Raw genomic sequence first — 23,465 nt, forward strand, 5'->3', positions numbered from 1 at the left:
TATACCATTTTAAAGTGCAAAATTCACTCTCCTTATTTATGTTAACGGTTTTGTTTTCACTGCTCATTCATTTTTATATTACGCTGTCAAACTAAAGATGGAAAAGAAGCAGTTTTGTTGCATGAGTTCAAAAGGCGATGTAAAGCATTGGGAACTGCCAGCAACATCAACCAAGCATTTGGCCAGGGGACCATCAGTGAACGTACAGCTTGACATTGGCTCCAAAACTTTCTCAATGGAAACAAGAGCCTAGAAAATAAGGAGGATCACGGACACGCTTCTGTAATCAACAACCTAATGAGGGCCAGAATTGAAGCAGATTCACGCAGAACAACTCAAGAAGTTGCAGAAGAACTAAATGTGGACCACTTAACAGTTTTTTGACATTTGCACTGAATTGGAAAAATCAAAAAAGTTCAACAAATGGGTACTGCAGGGGCTGAATGATAATTTAAAAAAATGTCTTGGTGAAGTCTGCTCTATGCTTCCTTCGTGCAAAAAAAAGATCCACTTCTTGATCACTTTGTGACATGTGATGGAAAATGGATTTTATACAATAACCAGTGGTATTCTGTGTAGTGGTTGGACCGAGGTGAAGCATTAAAACACTTCCCCAAAATAAAGCTTTGTCAAAAGAAGGTTATGGTCACTATTTGGCAAGTGGAATCATCCACTACAACTTCTTGAAACCTGGAAAAACCATCACAGCAGAGAAGTGTTGCCAGGAAATTGACAAAATTAACCAAGAACTGCAACGTCTGTGTCCAACATCAGTCAATTGAAAAGGACCAGTTCTTCTCCATGACAACACCCAACTGTCTTACAAATGACTCTGCAGAAGCTGCACAAACTGGGCTATGAAACCCTATCTCACCTAGCTTAATGACCAGACCTCTCTACCACTAATTACCACATTTTCAAGCATCTCAGCAACTTCCTGTAAGAGAAGGTTTTCCATAACCAAAGAGCAGCTTAAAAAAAGGTCCTCAAAAAATTAATCAGTTTCAGGACTCCAGAATTCTATGCCACCAGAATAGACAGACATGTTTCTTCTTGGCAAAAATGCACAGATGCTAATGTTTCTTAGTTCAAGTAATACTTTTTATACTAAGCTGAAATATACTGCTTTAAAGTTGATGGTTAAAAACACCGTCTGCTTTTGCACCAACTAAGCAAATTTTACATCAAGCTGAAACTGTTAATTAAACTCTGATTTGGATTATTTCCTCCTCTTCCTACAGTATTTTACTATTACAGATGGTTCACATATTAAAAAATAATAAATAAGTTACATTCAACTCTAGCTTTGCTGTCAAAAAACCAACATGATATTCAAACAAAAATATAGTAAATGTAAGGGAATGCATCCTGCCATCTGCATATTCTGTCCTGACCAAATAAATTGATACATCACAGTAATATTAAAGATTCACATACACTTATGTATATTTCTGTTAACCAAACTATTTTCAGTATTTTGCCAGTGGCTGAAGTAAAGAGGAAGCACTTCCTTTGGTTTTCCCATACTTTCTAACAGTCAGACCTATTTCACTACAGAATTTCTTTCTATACAAGTAAAAGACAAAGGGGAAAAAGATAGTGAAAAACTTGGAAAACAGGCTGCTTGAATCTGCAGTGTTAGAAAACGTTATGGTGAGACTAGGAAGATAACCACAGGTTTCTTTCACAACCAAATAAGCCCTGCATTTGTTACACTCCATCTGTGTTGCTCAGTTTTGTTCAGGGATGTAATTATTTTTAAAAGGAAATTTTTCCCTATGACCACTGAGCCTTTTCAGTAAACAAGGTTAATTCACTTAGTCTTTATCAGTCATTTTCAGACATTCACGTGATCATAAACCAGAATAATGGAACTTCAAGGCAGATTTGGCAGTAGTTTTCACTGGGGCTTGAATCCAAAAGTCTTCATATTTTCTGAAGTATTTGTCCTCCCTCATCCCTTTTTCTTCTTGGCTTTCTATTTTACTTGTCTCTATAATGTGAGACAGGTCTACATTAAAATTTATCTGACAGTATATACAGCTGGCAAGAATACAACAGGAAACCTTTTTCCCTTTGCACAAAAACATACAAACCCCACATCACTGAAGAATCTAAAGGACAGCTGGAAACATCTCTGATGTTTTCATTTACTTTTCTTATTTACTTGCTTTCGAAAAACTACCCCTGTTCTAGATTGTGTAAACAACAAGCATTGACAACAAAAATTTAACAGGATTAGTTTAAGTTATTAAAAAACAAACCCCCAAAATTAATGCTACCTTTGCATCTTCAGGGCAAATTATGGACAAATAAACAGGTATTATAGTATCCCCTAACAGAAAACAAAATCAGCTGAATGAAAAAGGAAATGCAAATCTGAAGTAGCAATTCAATCGCATAATTTTCTTTCCACTGAAAATGTTCTGCCCTCCACATTTAGAGTTTCAAAATTAATGTTTCACAGGCTGATATCGCTTGCCAGCTGATACACGAATGAGGCAGCAGCAAAACACTACGCTACATTGAAAAATATTGAAATAGTAATAGTTATTAATGAAGCATTACTGCTGATAATATTTGAATCAAATCCGGGAAACATTCTGCAAACAATTTACGTGATTCAGAATCCAATTTAAAGGATGTCACTGCTACATGCAATGAGAAACAACTTTCAGCAATTAAATATAAAATATTCTCAAAGATCAGCGAGAAAAGGATCAAGTTCTATGAGCTATTTCACGATAATCTGTAGAGGAAGATAAATGTAGTTTATCAGTTCTAGTGCAATCCACTCTTCCGGTCATTGACAACATAAAAAGAATTCAAAAGAAAATTAGTTTTCTCGCCTAATGCTAGTATGAGATCTATTCATATTTTCACAAATGTGCTCAAAAATTCCGTGATTAAGACTACAGAGACAAAGTTGATAGTTTTACTAACCTACCTCTTTATAAACTCTGAAATATTCAAAGTGTTTGTAACCGTATCAACTTCACGACTACACACAAAAAATATGTCAAGTTCACTCTGCATTAACAGAGTGTTCTGTTTGGTAAACGGCAAACATAGAAATTTGCTAATAATACCAATAATAATAATATAATAATAATACCTATTATCATAATAATAATAATAGGCCTGCCCCTGCCTGAAAGATGTCCGTCTCCAATAGAGAAAGGTAAATACCATTTTGAACAGTACAGGCTCTACATCACACACATGAAAGCACTTTTCATAGAGTCTCATTTTTATTAGTACAGCGTGATCAGCAAAGGAAATATCCACCTTGATTTCCATGATAGTTATCAGTGTTTGTTCATTATCAAATCTAGAGCCATTAAGAATACTTCTGGAAACAACATCTGCTAATCATTTACTTAGCAGCACAAGGCAACCTACAGGCAGATCTCTGAAAATATACCTACAGCAACACTAACTAAAAGTAGTTATAAGCACGCAAGAGGCAAACATTCCCCCAATTCTTCCAACTCAGATTTACAACAGAAAAAGAAGGTAATATCACAACATGACTTTTAAAAAAAAGATTATTTAGAGACATAAAATGATACGCCAGATAAAGGATTGCTGGCAAGATGTCAGGTAGCTCATTCTACAATACTGGATCAAATTGATTCTTCATGCAATTTTGTGATTTTAAGGGAGATACTGGAATCACCCTAAGGCAATATGCAATTGAATGAAAGGGTCTCGCTATGAAATCTGTAGTAAATATAGTAAACCAAGCAATTTGAGGGCTTTTTGTACAACACCTGCAGGAATGAGAAGGGCTTGGGAGGCTGTATCTCCCCTCCAATCCCTACATCAGAGCTGAGAGCAGAGGCAAGCTGTGTATACATATCCTTTTGGGTAGACTCAAACGTGAAATTTAAAGGAATCTGTTAGAAATCATAATTTTTCTTTTATGTGAAGATACTCTTAAAATTAAACACTTGTATTATTAACAGCTTTTACAAACTCATTGTGAAGATTTCAAGCATACACTTCAGAAGGTTCAGCAACATATCTTTTGCCATCATGCATCTTGACATCAGAGCTTCCTGTATTACCTACCATTGTTTAATTCATATGCACATTTATAACTCTTGTATTCAGAAAAAAACCAAACAGTGTTGAATTCAGAAAAAGAAGTGCCAACACTCAGCCTTATGTCTCTCTGCTGCCTCAGAGAATTGAAGAGGGCCATTTTTACATTGCTGTGTCAAGGGAATAAAGAAACCAAACCAAAAAACAAACCAACCAAAACAGAGTGTAATTTGATACATTTGACCTATTGCTCCTTGATGCAGGCATGCAACTTTTCTTAATAGGTATACAGCAGTACACAGATTTCTGGAAACAGGGAGTTTGTCTCAAAGTGCTACATTGCTGAAGAAAGCAGTGGTTGTATTGCACAACTGCAAGATGATTCAAACAGAATTGCAAGACATTCACAGAAAACCTTTCTTAAAAATGCACTATATAAAGTGCAGCAGTTGGTTTAGAAAAGTAATTTCTTTTTTTTTTTTTTTTTTACTTAATTCACCGCTATTTTCTTTGTCAGGCAAAAATAGAACAGCTGTTTCAGACCAGACCACCAGAGCCACTGTACTTCATCAGCCCCGTGGAATGACACCCAGCTTCAAAACCTTCCGTGTTCCTTCCTTCCCAGCCATACAGTAGGAATAAATAATTTAATCAAGTATTCATCAAGAGAGTGGAATAGCCTATTAGTCTGCGCCTGCATTCCTTCCCCCTCACTTCCTTGCATCTCTTAGAACTCCAGACAAGGTGGAAGTGTACATCTTTCTTTCATCTGTGTATTTTATAGCTTAGCCAAAGAAAAAGCTCTATGAGCTAAGGAAGAAATGAAAATTGTATCTTAAAATTCATGCACAGCTTTCTAAAATTAAAATTCAGTAAAGAACCAATATAAACTGAATGTTGTAACTTTTGGAAAAGAACCAGTAGATTCACACTGCATAAGAAACTAGAAGAATGGCACTGAAACAATACTTCTTTTAGACAGTCACCAGAGACATCTTCAATCCCCCAAATTAAACACCAATCTCCTTCTAAAAGCTACCTAGGAGCATAGACGCCCATAATGCAAAGCCATGAAAAAGGCAGCGAGTTTTATGGCTGGCTCATTTGTTGGTAAACACATTTACATTTCTTAAGCTACTTACAAAGAAATCAAGCTACTGTCATTTGATACATTTCTTCAAAGATGGGAGGAATGCTGTCATCAATCTGACTGACCAGAGGCAGATTCTGTATTCTGGAGTTTTAACATAAATGTTTTAACAATGTAAAAGCCTGAGAAAAAGACATTAGCACTGCTCTCAAACATACAATACACCTGTGTTTGGGCCTAGAAATGACAGCATTTGCTTAAAAGAATTGGACTTGCTGTTCTGAGGCTTATAAGTGCTTGATGCCATTTGCCTTCCATGTTACCTGCCTCTCTGACTCAGTTGCCATACTGAATTTATCTATAAAACAAAACCAGTCATCACTCTCCCAAGAACCTGAAATTTATTTATTTTCTTTTTTCATACAGTGAAAGCTAATGGTACAGTAAGGAGGCTGTTAAAAAATGCAAACAACCACAACAAAACCCCAAACCACCAAAAAAAACCCCACAGCCCAAAACACAAACCCTAAAAAACACTTCACAATATAAGAACTACAGATTATTTTCTAGAATACAATGACTTTGGCTTCAGTTCAGAACAACCTACTTCTGTATCAATGTTCTTTAACATTGATGCAGTACTATTTAATTTTAAATAATTCTTGTGATTTGTCATCTCAGAGTTGTCAGCTCATTTTCTTAGATTTATAGAAAGACAACCTCAATCCCTGCATGCCCTTGAATTTATTAGGCAATTGCCCGAATCTTTGGAGCCACCGGTCCATTTGGCCCTCTGTCCAACCACATAAAGTTTAAGTAAAGCATTAGGCAGCAGAAAGTGTTTTATTTACAGCAATCTTAAAAAATAGTATTTCCGAAAGGCTCTTTTGCTAATAAGTGTAGATCATCACAACCCCTGCCTGTGTTTGCTTAGTGCAGTAAAGCCTCTGGATGTCATTATTTTATTCCTTTTCATCATCCATGAAATAGTACACCATCACTACATGGAAGGAAAGAACTCTGCTTGAATTCAGTGTAAGGACACAGGCACAGCAAGATGAAAATATGCCTTTAGGGATTGGAAGATGGAAGAAGAGTGAAAGAAAGACAGACAAAATAAGTGATTGTGGCTATTTCATGCTTCAGACAAATGTACTCTTCTTTCATTCAATTTATTAAATCTAATTAACAAAATAATCTATTTTAAGCCACAGAAACTGCTACAAAATATCATTAAATATCATCTCTGAATCATCATTAAGTATTAACTGCAAGTATCTACAGACTGAAAGCTTTAAATCACGCCTTCGCTAAGACAGTCCGTCTTACCCAAAAGAACTGAAAATTGATACATCACTTGAAGGACATACATACAACACATTGAAGTCTTTAAGATTATAAAGGTAAAAAGCCATAACAATTCTCGTTGGTTTTACTTTCTTACAAGTACCCAAAGCATCACTCCAATTCTGAAATATCTTTTCCCACATATAACTGAGGATCATGTTATTAATGAATAACTTGAGGTAAGTTGAGATCTCTTATTGTAAAAATAACTGTATAGTGTTTTTAACCTGGGAAACCATAGTAAATCCTTACATCAGTTAGTCTGCAAACAAAAAACTAAGCTTCTGAGAATTAGAATCTATTATTGAATCCAAATGTAAGTTAATTAACAATTTTTCTTAATAAAAGTGGTATAAAATACAGAGCTCAAAATTATCTTAACTCAATAGTCCACTCTGTCATACAGTTGTGCCCCTTGAAATCTCATGCACAGTCTGCAGAAGAAATATAGGCCGTGTTCATCAAAAATTTTGAATCCAACAGTGACAGGACTGAGTGTAGGCAGAGGTCAAGCAAGCTTCTATGTTATATCCTCTAAGATGGACCATCAACAGCAGTTCAACACGACCCATCACAACGCCTGCTCTACACAAAAGTTGGGAGTTCATTTCCCAATACAGTAGTACTGTAACAGAAAAGGATAGAAGAGAAGAAAAAATAGATTATACCATGAAAACCTATGTCTTCTACCCAATAAGTAGCTCTGTTCCTGGACAAGATCCTTTTGACTATGCTGAACTTGAGGTCTCTTAAATAAAGATCTTTCAGTTTTTGATGGATTGGTATGGAAAGAGTTACTTTCATGGCATTCTTAACATGAGATTACTCCAAACATGAAGTTCTTTCATCCCCACGGCTCTTTCCATAGATATATTTACCTAAGCAGTGCCTCCATGTATTATTTTCCCCAAGAGGTACCACCTCACTGTGTTTTTAGAGCACCACGCTCTCTTTTCTCTTTCCTTGGTTGGCCTGTATGTATTCAAAGACAACCAACACTAGAAGTACTCTACCTGGTTATTTCAGATCCTTAATAATGACCTCTGCTTCCTCCACCAATTATCTAGGTAGGAAAAAAAATAATTTTTAAACACAGTGTTTACAGGGTAAACAAATCCAGTAAAACTTGTAGTGAATCAGAAGTTTTTTCAACAAAATGCTGCAAACCTTTTACAAACACACAGTAGCTACAAAATAGATTGCTTTTCTTTGCTTCTGACTGTACCAATACATATTAAAAACCCTGAAGGTACCACATATCTTCAAATCACTAAATTTATTTCAATGCCTTCAAGGTTTTCTGCTTGAATATAAACCTTGCCATAAGAGAGTAGATCCTAGACAGAACCAAGATGGAGATATGAGAGCTGAGCAAGCACAGAATACCACACCACTGCCTGGCCAACCACAGCTTCAATGCAGAGGAAACGTGCAGCTCCCAGGCAGCAGACACCAGGGAAGTCACTGATGGACTCAGGGCAAAGAAGCACCAGTTCCAACTAAGAGGCAGGCCTCCAAAGCAAACACTTCCTTGCTGGCCGGCCAGCTGCTCAGAAGACACATTTCTCACTGCTGTAAAGTACTCGCATGCTAGTTGACGAAGCCAGATGGCCAAGAAGTATACACACATTAATTAAGCATTTGGGTACTAGAAACAAAAAGCTCCTCCCTGGCTGTTATCCAATAAATATTAAGGAAAGTTGTTCCCCCTGTGTACAAACCCGGGAGTTAGAGGAGCAGAATGAGGCTCCCATGATCCAAGAGGAGGCGGTTAGAGACTTGCTTGCCCAGCTAGACACCCACAAGTCTACAGGGCCAGATGGGATCCACCCAAGAGTATTGAAGGAACTGGCGGATGTGCTTTCCAAACCCCTTTCCATCATCTTCCAGCCTTCCTGGCTGACTGGACCGGAGGCTGGCTGATGTTGTGCCCGTCTACAAGAAGGGCTGCAGGGAGGATCCAGGGAACTACAGGCCTGTCAATCTGACCTCAGTGCTGGGGGAAGTCATGGAACGGGTCATCTTGAGTGCTATCATAAAGCACATGCAAGAGAACCGGGTGATCAGGCCCAGTCAACACGGGTTCACGAAAGGCAGGTCTTGCCAAACTAACCTGATCGCCTTCTATGACAAAGTGACTTGACTACTGCATGAAGGAAAGGCTGTGGATGTAGTCTTCTTGGACTTCAGTAAAGCCTTTGACACAGTTTCTCACAGCATTCTGCTTAGGAAACTGTCAGCCTCTGGCCTGGACAGGCACACACTCTCCTGGGTTGAAAACTGGTTGGATGGCCGGGCTCAGAGACTGGTGGTAAATGGAGTTAACTCCAGCTGGAGGCCAGTCACAAGTGGGGTTCCTCAGGGCTCGGTACTGGCTCCAGCCCTGTTCGATGTCTTTATCAATGACCTGGATGAAGGCATTGAGTGCACCCTTAGCAAGTTTGCAGATGACACTAAGTTGGGTGGAAGCGTGGATCTGGTGAAGGGTAGGGAGGCTCTGCAAAGGGATCTGAACAGGCTGGACCGCTGTACTGAGACCAATGGCATGAGGTTTAACAGGACCAAATGCAGGGTCCTGCACTTGGGGCATAACAACCCTATGCAGTGCTACAGACTAGGAGAAGCTAGAAAGCTGTCTGGAGAAGGACCTGGGGGCGTTGGTTGACAGATGACTGAACGTGAGCCAGCAGTGTGCCCAGGTGGCCAAGAAGGCCAATGGCATCTTGGCTTGTATCAGAAACGGCGTGACCAGCAGGTCCAGGGAGGTTGTTCTGCCCCTGGACTCGGCATTGGTGAGACCGCACCTCAAATGCTGTGTGTTCAGCTCTGGCCCCTCGCTACAAGAAGGATGTTGAGGCTCTGGAGTGTGTCCAGAGAAGGGAACAAAGCTGGTGAGGGGGCTGGAGAACAAGTCTTATGAGGAGGGGCTGAAAGCTGGGGTTGTTTAGCCTTGAGAAGAGGAGGCTGAGGGGAGACCTTATTGCTCTCTACAACTACCTGAAAGGAGGTTGTGGAGAGGAGGGAGCTGGGCTCTTCTCCCAAGTGACAGGGGACAGGACAAGGGGGAATGACCTGAAGCTCCATCAGGGGAGGTTCAGGCTGGACATGAGGAAAAAACTTTTCATGGAAAGGGTCATTGGGCACTGGAACAGGCTGCGCAGGGAGGGGGTGGGGTACCTTCCCTGGAGGTGTTTAAAGGATGGGTGGATGAGGTGCTGAGGGGCATGAGAGCTGCACAACTGTGTCAAACCTGGGAGGGCAATCATTGCAGGGGGTGGAGGCAGCAGCATGATAGAAAGTCAGAAGGGAAGGGTGTGGACGCAAAGGTGGCTATGGCAAGAAAGACAAGGTGAGAAATGGTCACAAATTACTAATAGAAAGGTGAGAAATACAGGAGATGCAGTAGGAAGGGGATGATGCAGCCTTTATACAATCTGTAACCGCCTATTCACAGATCCAGAAGATAGTTATACACAGTAAAATTATCTGGGCAAAACAATTATCAGGGATGTAAATTTTCCAAGATATACACTATACATTCATGAAAACTCGAGGTATATTAATGAACACCGTAGGATTTCAAATTGCATACTTAAGGCACAAAATACCCCCCATCAACAACATTGTGGCAAGGTAAATTTGTATCTATTGAAGTATCGTAAAGTTATATGCACCATAAAATGAGATCAAGTGGGTAATTGCTATTTGGGGTGTTTTTTCCCCTCCATAATAGCTTCTCACTGTATTATCTGTCTTTTAATACCAGGATAATCTGCACAGTAAATCATAGCTGTCCAGATACAAAGCCAAACAATGAGTCAAATGCAAAGGGTTTGCCTAGATTTTTCCAGGAACTCTGGCAGCGAGACTTGGTAGTCTCTCAGAAGTACCCACAAGACACACCAAAACTGCTAGAGACAACCTGCCTGCTGCTGCTCTGGGTGCAGCATAAATGGCATCAGATCTCAATACACTGGTCACAGTACCAGCCCCTACAGCATCCCAGCACTGCCGCCCCCCCGGATGCACAGCACAGCCCCTGGAGAACGCATGCTCCAGCCCATCTGCAGGAGCATGTAATGCTGCAAAGGCAAAGAGAGACACTTAACGTCTTTCAGGTACTCAGGCCACTCTGTCTAAGATACAGCAATTTTAAAAAAAGAATTTTACATGCAAAAGTTCAGGATAACATTGGATAATAATTCTGTAATTGTACCACCTCACAAAGATAAAAATTCAGGCTAAAATAAAAATAAATTAGATCTATAAGTCAATAATCTCATCAACAGAATAATAACCCAAGAGGATCAACTAAATGTATAGCTACAGGAGGGCTTCGTGTTTAATATCCATTAAGAAAGTGCATATGCTCAAAGAGGTTTGCTGGAGCACTACTGTTGTTTTCCCTTACTTGTTGAACTTCAGGCAAGAAAAATTCATGGTGTGACTTTCTAAGAAATAGTCCAATATTGACAGAGAACTTGACAGAACTTCTATGGAAATAAATGTGTTACTTGCCCACGTATGAAAGTATATGCACATTTCTGTTGGTCGGGGGTTTTATTACCCCAGAATGCAACAACTGCATGCAAGATGGTTTATTTTTTACTTTTTCAACTTTGCTACTGAATTTCTACAGCACATTTCTTCTAAGACTTAGAGAATACCGAACTTCTTACATCATATGGGAAAATACAATCTATATTTAGAAATAAAAGAAAGGGTTTATATTCTGTCAGGAAATCGACTAGGTAATGGTGACAAAAACCTTTGAGACGAGACAAAAACAAAAGAAACAAGACAGTTAATGGGAAATCTTCCCTAGTAACTGGACAAAACTGCTTCAACCAGCATAACCGCTCAATGTTGAGGATGACTCAACTGTCTCTAAGGAGCATGACATCTGTGATCATTATTGATAAATACATCCTTGTCCTGGGCTGAGTTTACAATTTATTTCAACAAGAGGGAAAAAAATCTTTTCAAAGATTAAATTATGCCAGTTTTCTCTCCATGTGTTCTGGACTGTATGCACAGACGCAGTCCCAAAGGACATGCTGCAGAAGGCATAACCAACTTAGTGTCCCTATAAAAAAAAATTAAATGAAGATGTATGTGCTTAAAGTATTGGATACAAGGACACTATACTTCCTTGGCCTAGAATAAGGAGGAATGCCTTCTACATAATATCACTGCTTATAGGCAGTATGAGTTAAGAACAAATGAGATTTGCTTATATGAAGACAATTAAAGTATTTGCCTTTTCAATATTACCTCAAAATAACCTTCATCTTTACCTCAAAAAACAGAAACTAGTTTTAAAATAAAATATTGAAGGCAGAACCTGTCCATATGAATATTGTACTGTCAGTAACAAAACTTTAAATTAAAAACATCTGGGTTTTGCCCCGCAATTTTTTCACATCTCATCCTGTTTATCGGCACTTTGCACTTCTTTTAATGTGTGTAACTTTAAAATCAACAATCCGTTTCACTCATTTCCTTTTCTCTCTGTTGAACTTCAGCTGCAAACACCGAATAATGGTTTTAAATATGAAAGGGGCAATGCTTGCTTTTGTGTCTCTTAGGAATAATATAAAAGTCTCTGTCAATGTCTAAGACTTACGCAAATCTTATCTGTTCCTCAAATCTGTGTTGGTATAAACTTCAGCTAAATACACCTTTAGAAGACCACTTAGAAAACAATCTGTTTTAAAAATCACATAAGAAGAAAATCTCTAACACAGGCAGGTGACAGAGCTGGAGTGTGGGTGAAGATGACATTACATCTCTTGGACTGGCTGATGGCCAACCTGGCTCTTAGCAAATCTTGCCACCCCCTGTGTGTACCTCTGACTGCCCTGAACCTCAGTGTGCAATGCACACAACACAGTTCTGCCTTCCCATCCTGACACACCCTGTTCCATCAGGCCAAGGAGCTACTGTGTTTCTCACAGGGAGATTGGAGTCAAGGTGTAGGATGGATTCTTCCTACTTGCCCACAACAGTGGAGTTTGGCAAACAACAAGAATGATGTGGCAACTGATCAGATTCTAATAAATAGTAGATTTCCAGTCCAATTAGAAGCTAGAAGACATTTCCACCACCACTGCCACAAACACTATTAACATGAAAACAGCAGTGTCAGAATTGCACTTCACTACATACAAAAATTCACACTTTAATAGCATTATGGTGCTATGCATCAAATGGTAACCATGTCATTACATTAAGTCATCTCACAAAATACCAAGGTTTTTGGAAGGATTTGTTGCTAACTCCCATGACTGTATTTGCTCTAAAACAAGTTCAACTGCAAAAAAAAGTTAAAATTTTCCCTTCCACTCTTTAATTTTGCTTTCTTGCATCCCAGTCAAGCTAGAAGTCTTTTTAGTATATTCTAGAAACAATGAGATAATTTGGCAACAGAGGAACATTCTGTAGATTGGAGTCCTCGAGATAAATAGCAAAAATCTATATTTAAATTAAGTAGGTTAAATGAGTATTGAAATTAATTTTCTTGACGAAGAAAACTCCCACTTTATTATTTTTCATAAATCAACCATGTACTTTTATAAGCATTGCTCCCACTGTTTGCTTTCCAATCAAGATTTTTTTGAGGCTGAAGCAGTATCACTCACATAGAAACCATGGAGAGCGCTTTTCTAAATTACTGCTCTGGTGTAAATACGTTGAAGTCACAACAAATCAATCTGGATAAAAACCCAACTTTGCTCTACCTGGTATACAAGATGGGATGTGAGAAGTTTAGACTTAAGGTAACAAGGTGCATAAGAACGATTAATGTTCCTGTTTCCTACACAAATGTCCAGCAGATGAGGACACGCTGTTCTGCTGCTCTCTCTCCTCTGTGCGCTTCTTCCATCTTTATACAGATGTGGTCACCACTGCTTAGCAACCAAGGGGACGTGATGGCACAGAGGAAAATCCTCCATCTAAAGCTCATCCTGCTCCACCTCCATGGCTACAAAGTCTCTCTCACAGCAAATTAAAAAGACTACATTTTCTTTCTTGCCTCACAGATACCAAATGGGACCTCAGACATAGCTTGCTGGGTGCTGAATTGTCTTTCCTCAGTGGGTGTACAGGGCAGAATTCAACAAGCTGGAGAGCTGCAGAACCTAAGACTGGCTGCTAAAGCAGCTCCCCAAATGCTAGTGATGGGAGGGAGTCAATTTTATTTTATTTTTTTAAAAGAAACTTTTTTAAAAAGAGAAAAATAAAGGGAGAAAAAAAGAAATAATAAAGAAACAACCAAAAAAATAAACAAAAAAAGAAATAATAAAGAAACAAAAAAATTAAAGAAACAAGTAAATAATAAATAAACAAAAAATAAAAAAAAAAGAAAGAAAGAAAGAAAAGAAACAAAGAGCCAGATGCTACAGTGATGGGGAAAAGCCAAGGGAACCAACCGAATGCACTCCGTGCTCCAGCCGCCATCCCAGGCGAGGATGGGGCAGAGGGAGTCGCGAGCGAAGCCTCAGGCAAAGCCCCGCGACCGCGGCAGAGGACAGGACCCACTCACCTCCGCCATGCCACAGGTAGGTGCCTTCTCCGCGCTGCGGGGCAGCCGCCTCCCTCCCTCCCTGGCTCCGCAGCCGCCGCCCCGGAGCGGCCGCACCCGCCGTCGTCGCCGCCGCAGCGCCCCCTCGCGGAGCCGGGAGGGGCCGGGGCGGCGCTCGGCGGCTGCGAAGCTGGGGATGGAGAAACTTCCCGGCTGGACAGCGCGTTATCTCTGGGAAGCGCTCCCGCTGCCGCCTGCTCCCGGGGGACCCGCAGCGAGCTGGAGCCGCGCTCCGACCGCTGCCGGGAGCGCAGCCGGGGCGAGGGCGCAGCCCAGCCCCGCAGCCCCTTAGCCCGGCGCGGCTGAGCGCGGCGCGGCTGAGCGCTGTGCGGGAGTGCCTGCGTCGTTACTGGCGAGGCAAAGCCGAAGCGGTTCTTCACAGCCTTTGCTGCTCCTCATTCATCTTCGGTGCTAAATGAATTTCCGGGTGGGAGTCATTCCCTGGTGTCCTTGGGCTCTAACGTCAACCATTTGCCTAATGAACTTCTCAAGATACGTAGGTGCTTTTTTTTTTTTTTTTTTTTTCCCCTGCTGATGGCTCTTTGTAATACCTTTTGAAGATCTCTGGAAAGCAAGTGATGAAAAATGAGCTGGGCTGCAGCTCAGTGCAAGGAGAGGTGTTTCGTGTGTTATTTTACTAATGGTACTGCCTCGGAGTTGTGTCTTGCTTAGACAAAAAAAATGTCCTCCATGCTTTTGAGTGCGGATGACAATAGTTCTGTACAGATTTTAGGGGAGAGCAGGCACCTGCAGAGCGCTAAGCACTGAGACCCCGCGCGCGGCTCCATTTCTTACCATGTGTGTCTAAACCCATTATGGATAGCTAGCCCCAATCAAAACCACAGCTAAATGCATGTTAAAATGCTTAGCTCCAAAGTTAAAACGCCCCCCTAGGCTCCTCAGTGCCTTCGCTGTCAGTGCTTCATATTCCCAAAGGTCTCCTGCTATGGCATGGATGTGATGTAGGCGCCAATTCCGTGTTCTGATATCCTTAGAACCTGAGCAGATCTAGGAGGCTGCATAAACTCGTCACACCTGTAGTGTTTGTTTATAGCCGTAGTAGTTTTTGTTTGTAGCTGTAGCAGTTTTTGTTTGTAGCTGTAGCATAAGACCATGAAAAGCCACTGGAAACATCTTGCTGCTTCAGAGCGGGAAAGAGAAACGTGGGATAGTTTTTATAGCAGAGCATGAACATTCAGCAGCATTTGCCTGCCACAGCAAAGTCATAGCGATTGTGTTCTTCATCTTTAGAAATAAATCTTTACCTTCTTTAGTACTAAGAAAAATACGTTACGAAATCCACAAGCATAAATTTGAAAATGTTCCTGTGTGATCTGCCTCCTGTGCTCACGTTTGCATGCCCCAAACCTGCCACTTTTCCTGATGCAGCACCAGCATCTCGCAGCAAGGAGGAAGAGGTGTCTCCTCAGCTGGGTCGTTTTAGCTGGGTAATGGGTCACAGGTTTCTGTAGCACAAAGTTGTGTCAGATTCGCTATCAGCCACAGGGAGCCTGCATCAAACAGTATCCACGTTGTCCTGGCTGACTGCTAGAAACCAGCTGCTTGATTGTGTCTAGTTTTCTCTTCATTTTGAGTATATTTTTAAAAAAAAAATAAAAATGAGGCTTATTCCCTGCGGTACAGTAATGGTATTTGATACCCTTAGTCAGGTTGCTGTGAACAGCATCTAAGAAGCTGTAATTTAGCGCAGGAGACAGTGTTACCTAACTTTGGTGACTACAAACAAAGCCCTTTAGATTTCTTTATGCATTTGAAGTTGAATGTTAAACTGGAAGAGATTACACGCAGAGGGAGAATTTTCATTTAATTTTTTTCTGCTTTTTCTCAAAATGTAGCCCAAATAAAGTTATCCCTCCCCCTTTTTACTATGTTCTTTTGTTTCCATTTTTTTTGTTGCTCTTTTTCTCGTTATTTTGACATTTTAGTGATGATGTACATTTTATTTCTGAACACCTTCACTACATTGAAATCTGTAATGTTTCAGTATCCAATGCTATTGGAATAGTCATATTCATCTTTGGGACAAGACAAGCCTGTGATACTCCAGATAATTATGAGTATGGTGCTAATTAGCCTCAGAGAGAGTCCAGAGGAGAGCCATGAAGATGATCAGAAAGCTGGAGCACCTCCCATATGTGGACAGGCTGAGTTGGAGTTGTGAAGAGAAGAGAAGAGAAGAGAAGAGAAGAGAAGAGAAGAGAAGAGAAGAGAAGAGAAGAGAAGAGAAGAGAAGAGAAGAGAAGAGAAGAGAAGAGAAGAGAAGAGAAGAGAAGAGAAGAGAAGAGAAGAGAAGAGAAGAGAAGAGAAGGCTCTGAGGAGACATTGTAGCAGCCTTCCAGTGCCTAAAGGGGGCTACAGGAAAGATGAGGAGAGGCTCTCTATCAGGGAGTGCAGTGATACTATGCAGGAGAGCAGTTTTAAGTTGAAAGAGGGGAGATATAGGTGAATATTACAAAGAAATATTTTCCTGTGAGGGTGGTGACGCACTGGAACAGAGAAGTCACGGATGCGCCATCCCTGGAGGTGTTCAAAGCCAGGCTGGATGTGGCTTTGAGAAATGTGATCTAGTGGAAGGTGTCTCTTCCCATGACAGGGGAGTTGGAACTGTATGAGTTTTAAGGATCCTTCCAACCCAAACCATTCTACGATTCTATCATATGTAGTTAGCCAACAATGACAGAGCTTTTAAAAATTACTGTTATACAACTAATAGATTTCCTTATGACACAGAATGCTAAATTAATATTAAACCAGTAATTTGTTACATTGACTTGAACTGAAAGAAGTAATTCAAAAGCTTCCACACACAGTTGTTTTTCATCTGTTTCTATAAAAACATCTACTGCAGTGAGATCTGGATTCGTTATCAGGTTGCAATTGCTCAGTGCTAGAGTGGCAAAATGAGGAAAGACTACAGCTAGTAGTCTTAGTTAGTACTAAGTTAGTCCCTGTTTTCATGCAGAGAAAATCTTAGTTACACTAAGCCATTAATAAAGCCATTATTACTGTTTAATACAAGTAATAGGATCATAACCTTAATAGCTAATTAATAAGTGAAAAGCGATGAGGTTTATCAGATGGTACAACCTGTTTCCAAGGCAGAGCATCCAGTGAATTGCAATAGTTAATATTGTAGCACTGCTCAGTGTTCAAACTGGATATAGCCTGGTAATCAGTACATTTCTTGCAGCTGCATTGCCACTTGAAAAAAAAACAGTGATCATACTATTTATAATCTTGTTAATCCTATACATATGTCAATGTGCAGCTTACTTTAAGTACACCCTGAGAGAAGTAAAGCATGGATACAAAAGCGTGCTGAATATAAACATATTGGAAGAAAAATGTCTAGTACCTATCTTGATACAAGTGACCCAAATGAAAGTACTAATGTAATGGAAATTGATACAGTTTGTTGCCAGCATCTTTTCTGCAAAAGTTATGGAAGAATTTTTTACCCATCTGGTCCTTATCTACTTTCCTACTTACAATATATCATCCTGAAGAACAGGACAGACTTGTCCTCCGCCCACGCTTCCTGCCAAATAACATTATACCATTAATGCATTACTGTGCTAATTTTTCATTCATGGACATGATTAACAAGGAGATGGTCAATAATTGGTTTCAGAAAGTCTAGCCTCTTGCATCATATTTGGACTCTATGATCTCAAAGGTCTTTTCCAACCTAGTGATTCTATGATTTCCAGTTTGGCATTGGGCCGTGTTAAAGTTACAATGCTTTCATTAATATGACTGTTTCCTCACAAAGATTGGATATATGTGAAATTAAAATAATCCTATTTTCTTCTCCAGCAATTCTTGCTTCTGCCAGTCATGAAATATTGCTGTCTCAGGAGTTGCTTCACTGGTGTCTCTGCAGTAAGTCAAGATGAGCAACTTCCTCAATCCCTGTCAGCAGTCAGAAACAATTTTTCATGTTTGTTTTTTTCATTTTTAATGTGTACTTATACAAATCCTCCCTCTCTCTTAGTCGATAGTTGTCAGGTTGTTTTTAAAAATTGTACCATCAGACTTAACTATGTACACTCTCCAGTTATATTGTCAGCTCTAACCTGGCTTTTATTTACCATAGTTTTTCCTGTATTTTAAGATAAGCCATTCAGATGGCACCCCAGAGGAGAACCGTCATGTGTATGAAGCCATTCTGCCATGGCAGTGGTCTAAGAATTCAACATCAAATTCAATGCAAGACAGTTTTTGATGGTGTGAGTCAATATTAGCATAGAAAAACATACGTGCCAAAATATGCAGTATGTAAATAAATAGCAGTAAAGACAAACACACCATGTCATGAGACCCTGCTGCAGCAGCCCCATGAACTACAGAAGTGCTGTTGCATCAAACTGTTTACTAATTGCAAAAGGTAATGCGTTGCTGGCTCTGCAATTCCTCTGCTCTTCCACATTATATTTGTCATTGGTTTGTGTTGCAGAACTAGTGGACTATTGTCACTGAGGTATTAAGATCTTTCGAAATCTGCTAATGAACTAGAATATGGCTATGAAATTATCTAACAAAAAAAATACTGCACAATTAAGCAGCAGTCAAAATTTGAAGTTAAAACTTTTCCTACAGTATGTCCATTTCAGTTCAAGCAAAAATGAATTTCTTGCTATGCAAAGCAACCAAGCAGCAGAATCTGGAAGGTCTCACTGAGCTGCAGCGTCACTGGGCTCAGAGGCTATACAGAAAGCACTGAGTGACTAAGCCAACACTGTAGAGAGATCTAACTAAGGATTTAGTGCAATATCTTGTTGTATTGCTCAACTCTTGCAACATTTGGTTTTCAGTTTTATATTGCAGACACATTATTTTGCCACTTCATTGTAAATACCAGAACAGAGGAAGTGGATGGAAGAATGCATTTTGTAGAAGTATCATAACTTGCACTTAGCCAGGTCTTTGAAGACTGGATGCCATCCGTCTGTTCAGAGAAGTGCCATTATAATCAATAACCTTACATATCTGTAGAGCAGCCAGTTCTTTTATACAAGCTCAACAGACAGATCTTTGACCACTTACCATCACACATATTTTCACATTTCAAATTATTTGTTCTATTATTTTCTTTACCCCTTATAGTTTGTTACTCCTTTGGCTGTGGGAGCAGTAGAACTGTTTTCTGCATATAGTCTCACTAGAACTGCATTTGTTCATTAGAGTAGCTCTAACTCCAGCTTTCATTTCCCTTCTTATAAGGCAAGAGGTAAAAATGTGCTACACAGTGATAAGCAACACAAAATACTTCAGTGGTTCAAAGAGCTCCTCAGGCAATTCCTTTTACTCTTGCACACAGAGTAAAGATGTAATAAAGATATTACATATTTAGATAATAAAAAGTATAGGCTTACTTTAAATGCTGAGTACTTTCAATGTTCCCAGTGAATACAGATGTTTCAAGATTTTAAGCCTTGGGTAAGCATTTCAGTAGCACAATTGTTGTTTAAGTGAAAGGTAAAAATGCCCTGAAGAGAAAGATTTTCACAGACGTGTTCCATGAAAAAACTAAGTGCTTAATTTAGAGAAATCTCTACTTTCTAAATTACATATTTTAGTACTTGTCCACCTATTGTAGTTTACTGACCGTTCACTACGTTGATTTGCAAGAAAACCGCATCTATTGAACCTGTAAAAAAAATCTTGAAAACTTTAACGGGACTTTGTGCCCACAATGTCCATAAGAGGGCACTCTTATCTAACAGCCGAATTTTATAATAAATAAATAAATAAATACATACATAAAAAAGGTGTCTCTGGAAGCTTTAGGGAGGGGAGAAAACCATGTGGAGAATTTAGTGAAAGACAAAGCTGTTAAATTATCTTAAATGTCATTTTAGTACTACAAGTCTAACTTAAAGCATGTAAAACAATTCCATTTGTTGAAATTTCTTCATAGTCTAAAAGTTATGATAGTCTAATTAGGTCACCAGAATTACAAAGCACTTTAAGCACGGTCTAGTAAAATAAGTTTACTTAAACAAGATGGACTTGCAAGCAGGAGGAATCGAGTCTAGCTTAGCACTTCCTCAAGAAAGAGCATCAGTCCCTGCTTTGTTTTATCTTCTGTCTTACCACACTAAGGCCAAGTTTTCTAATTTTTGGAGCTAATCTTGACAAGAGTGTTAGCCACTATGTGTCGTTCAATTACTACTGATACGTCTGTGATGATATCAGTAATAACATTTACGTGGTAAAATGTATGGAAACAGTGAGTAAAATTGTTTCATCTATAAATTGTTATCCTTACATTGCAATGAAGATGTCTATTGATTTACTAGATTATCCAGAAGGAAGGAATGCCATTTAAAAGTTTTCATAAATGTATTTAGGTGTGCATCGGTTGCAAAAAGCTATCGCTCTGCCAAGAAATATAACATTTCCACACCTCTGCTCCCCTACTACTGCAAACAAAACAATTTCCGTTTACAAGAAATTTGCTCTGGTTCTAACTTTCTCTGTTGACCTTTACATATTCTAAGTTTCTCTTTTGTTACTAGGATACATAAGATAGAGTTTGGGTACAGAGGTCTGGACTGGTAGTGGAATACTTGCTTCAGAAGCATTTTTAAGATACTGCTTTTGACTGTGTCTTAGCCAGAAGGAAGACTGTTGGTTTTAAATGTTAAAGCAGTCTAGCTGAGTCTGTTTTCTGGGAAACCATGGTTTGGAAGAGGCAACTGAAATTTAGGCAGGGTAGACTATCTTGAAGATCCACTCAAATTAGATGAACAGCACTGTGCATGCTCAGGATGAGCAAGAGCTGTGCACCCTGCAGAAAACCTGGCAGCTACGCTTTGTATGCTGCAATGCATTTCTTGCATGTTCTGCCTGTTACGTAGGTTTCCCTAGAAAGCACCAGATTTGTTGGGCAAGCTCAACACAGCAAACCTGTTCAGACCAATGGTACTGGGAGTCGGCAGTGAGCACAGTTGTGAGGGATAGGCTGCAGAATGCAATCTCCCCAGAATACTGGCAGAAGCTGAAATACTCTTCCCAGAAGGGTTGATCACTGTTAGTTTGCGGCAACAGATTTGTTTATGTGAAGGAGGCAAGGTGTTTTGGTTGGGTTCCCCTCCCCTTGTGAACCTTTAATTTGACTAAGTACATTTTTTCCCATTTAGGTATGGTCTTTGCAGAGCGAGATTGAACAGATCTTTTAAAGAGTAATTTCAGACTGTTCCAGAAAAAAACTTCTTCATGTTCTTGCATGAACTCTGTCCTTTGGATTGTCTGGATTTCTTTTGCAGTTAGCTTTGACTACACATCATGAAGGACTAACTTTCCCTGTCCCAAATTTTAATGTCTTTAAGATCAGGCATAATTCGTCATTATTGTCTCCTGAGTAGAGTAACACAAATGGGTAGAATCCCTGGAATAATGAGAAAGGCACAAGCTTTCATGGTTTAACCCAACAGGCAGACAAACAGCACACAGCTGCTTGCTCACTCTTCCCCCAGCAGTGTGATGGGGGAATCAAGGGGAAAAAAGAAGTAGAATTTGAGTTGAGATATAAACACTTGAATAGGACAGCAAAGGAAGAGAATAGTAACAATAGTAATAGTAATAATAATAATAATAATAATAATAATAATAATAATAGAAAATACAAAACAAGTTATTCACAATGTAATTGCTCATCATCCGGTGGCTGATGCCCAGCCACTGCCCTCTTCCTGGCCATCTCCCTCAGTTTTTTTACTGAGCATGATGTTACGTGGCATAAAATATCCCTTTGGCCCACTTGGGTCAGCTGTCCTGGCTGTGCCCCTCCCAGCTTCCAGTACACCTCCCTGGTGCAGACCATGGGAAGCTGAAAAGTCCTTGACTTTGTATAGACAGAGCTTAGCAACAACTAAAACATCAATGTGTTATCAACATTATTCTCCTATTAAATCCAAAACACAGTGCTATAACAGCTACTAGGAAGAAAATCAACTCTATCTCATCCAGAACCAGGACAGAACTTAGCACCAAGGTAAATTGCTAATAGGACAAAAATAGCTATAGCTCCCTTGTGACTAGTGCTGTTCCTTCTAGCCAGATGAGTTTTTCTTCCACTTTCTTCAGGTTATGATGTCAGGATTACACCTCTGAGGAGACCTACTCCTTGTTTGGGACCTATGTCACATGTATAGAGACACACAAAGCAAACAACTCTGATGCAGTGTTTTTGGCTCACAACAATGTAAAAACCTCTCCCCTCCCATCTATTTTTAGAAGTTGAAAACCATTGGAGAAAGGACCTATGTTGGTTACCCTTTCAGAAGGAAGGAGGCTAGGTAGCAATGTCCCTGACAGCTCTCCCAAGGGTGTAAGACATGCCCTATTCTGAAATGGCAAATTGTCACAAATTTCTGCTGATTAATGAAAAGTATTTACAACTGTTTCCTTTATATAACACTGAAGGCAAGACAAGTTGTACCATTGCTTTGTCACCAAACCACTAAACACATTACCGAGCCCACTGTGTATTAGGTCATACCCAGTGTTACGTACATACACTTTTTCCCCCTGATTGTGCAAAACTCTGGTCACAGATGTTTTGTTCTGTGCTCACTTCATTTCTGTTTCTTTCCTTAGAAAGTCTGATCTGTAGCCATTGCCCCGTCTATCTCCCTGTACAGATTCTGATCTTAGTTAATGAGTTAGCTGCATCGAAGAGTACATTATTACTCCTGGTTTATATAATGTAGGCAACTTTTAAGAAGAGACTTCAGCCATTCCTGTGAAATACCAAGGGGAACCTCTCTAAATCTGAATTGCTCCCTGAACAACTTTTTTTGAATAGCACTAGTTCAAAGAAAAATATCACTGATTTAAGAATAAAATAAAAGAAAAAAAAATAATAGTAATTTCCATGCCTTAAGTCATAAACATAATTCACAAGAGATGAAACTTTAAACATCCTATATAAATAGAACAGTAAGTGTGCTGAAAATTATTCTTAAATGAAAATGAAGGTAAAGTTGGCTTATTTGGCTTTGAATTGTAATTTAACTAATCATAATTTTTAGTGTCATAGATCGTTTTGTATTTATTTTCAGATGATGCATGGGGTCTTTGCTGAATTTTAGGAATAAAATTACTGACTTACAAAGGAAAAGCATTTTCATTCAAGCTAATATCTTACTTAAGGATTATTCATTCCAATAGTTACAATTTACTGCCAGGAAATATATCAAATGAAAGGAATGTCATGTTCCTGCTGTGTTGAGCTGAGCAACAGTTTATTAGATTCCTGTTTTACTTCTTCTCACTTTTTTTTTTTTTTAAGCAGAGTATTGTTAACTACTTTTTTCTGCCTCAGACTTTACGTGGCCTTATTTCTTCTTCACATTCTGCCCTCATTAG

At 39.4% G+C, this 23,465-nt stretch overlaps 1 protein-coding gene and 1 long non-coding RNA gene across 2 annotated transcripts in view; one reads left to right on the forward strand and one right to left on the reverse strand.

Moving 5' to 3' along the window:
* LOC128852580 (uncharacterized) overlaps positions 1-2,999 on the forward strand; it is an 84,123-nt gene extending 81,124 nt beyond the window's left edge. Inside the window, exon 3 of the long non-coding RNA XR_008450546.1 lies at positions 98-2,999. This is a non-coding gene — a long non-coding RNA (uncharacterized LOC128852580). The remainder of the gene's footprint in view (positions 1-97) is intronic.
* Positions 1-14,204, reverse strand: part of LOC104054539 (sodium channel protein type 2 subunit alpha) — a 69,174-nt gene extending 54,970 nt beyond the window's left edge. Inside the window, exon 1 of the mRNA XM_054070656.1 lies at positions 14,031-14,204. The gene's annotated coding sequence lies outside the window, so the exon portion shown is untranslated. The remainder of the gene's footprint in view (positions 1-14,030) is intronic.
* Positions 14,205-23,465: the final 9,261 nt, after the last annotated feature.

This window comes from Cuculus canorus, chromosome 6, assembly GCF_017976375.1.
Source record: "Cuculus canorus isolate bCucCan1 chromosome 6, bCucCan1.pri, whole genome shotgun sequence".
Taxonomy (NCBI): Eukaryota; Metazoa; Chordata; class Aves; order Cuculiformes; family Cuculidae; genus Cuculus; species Cuculus canorus.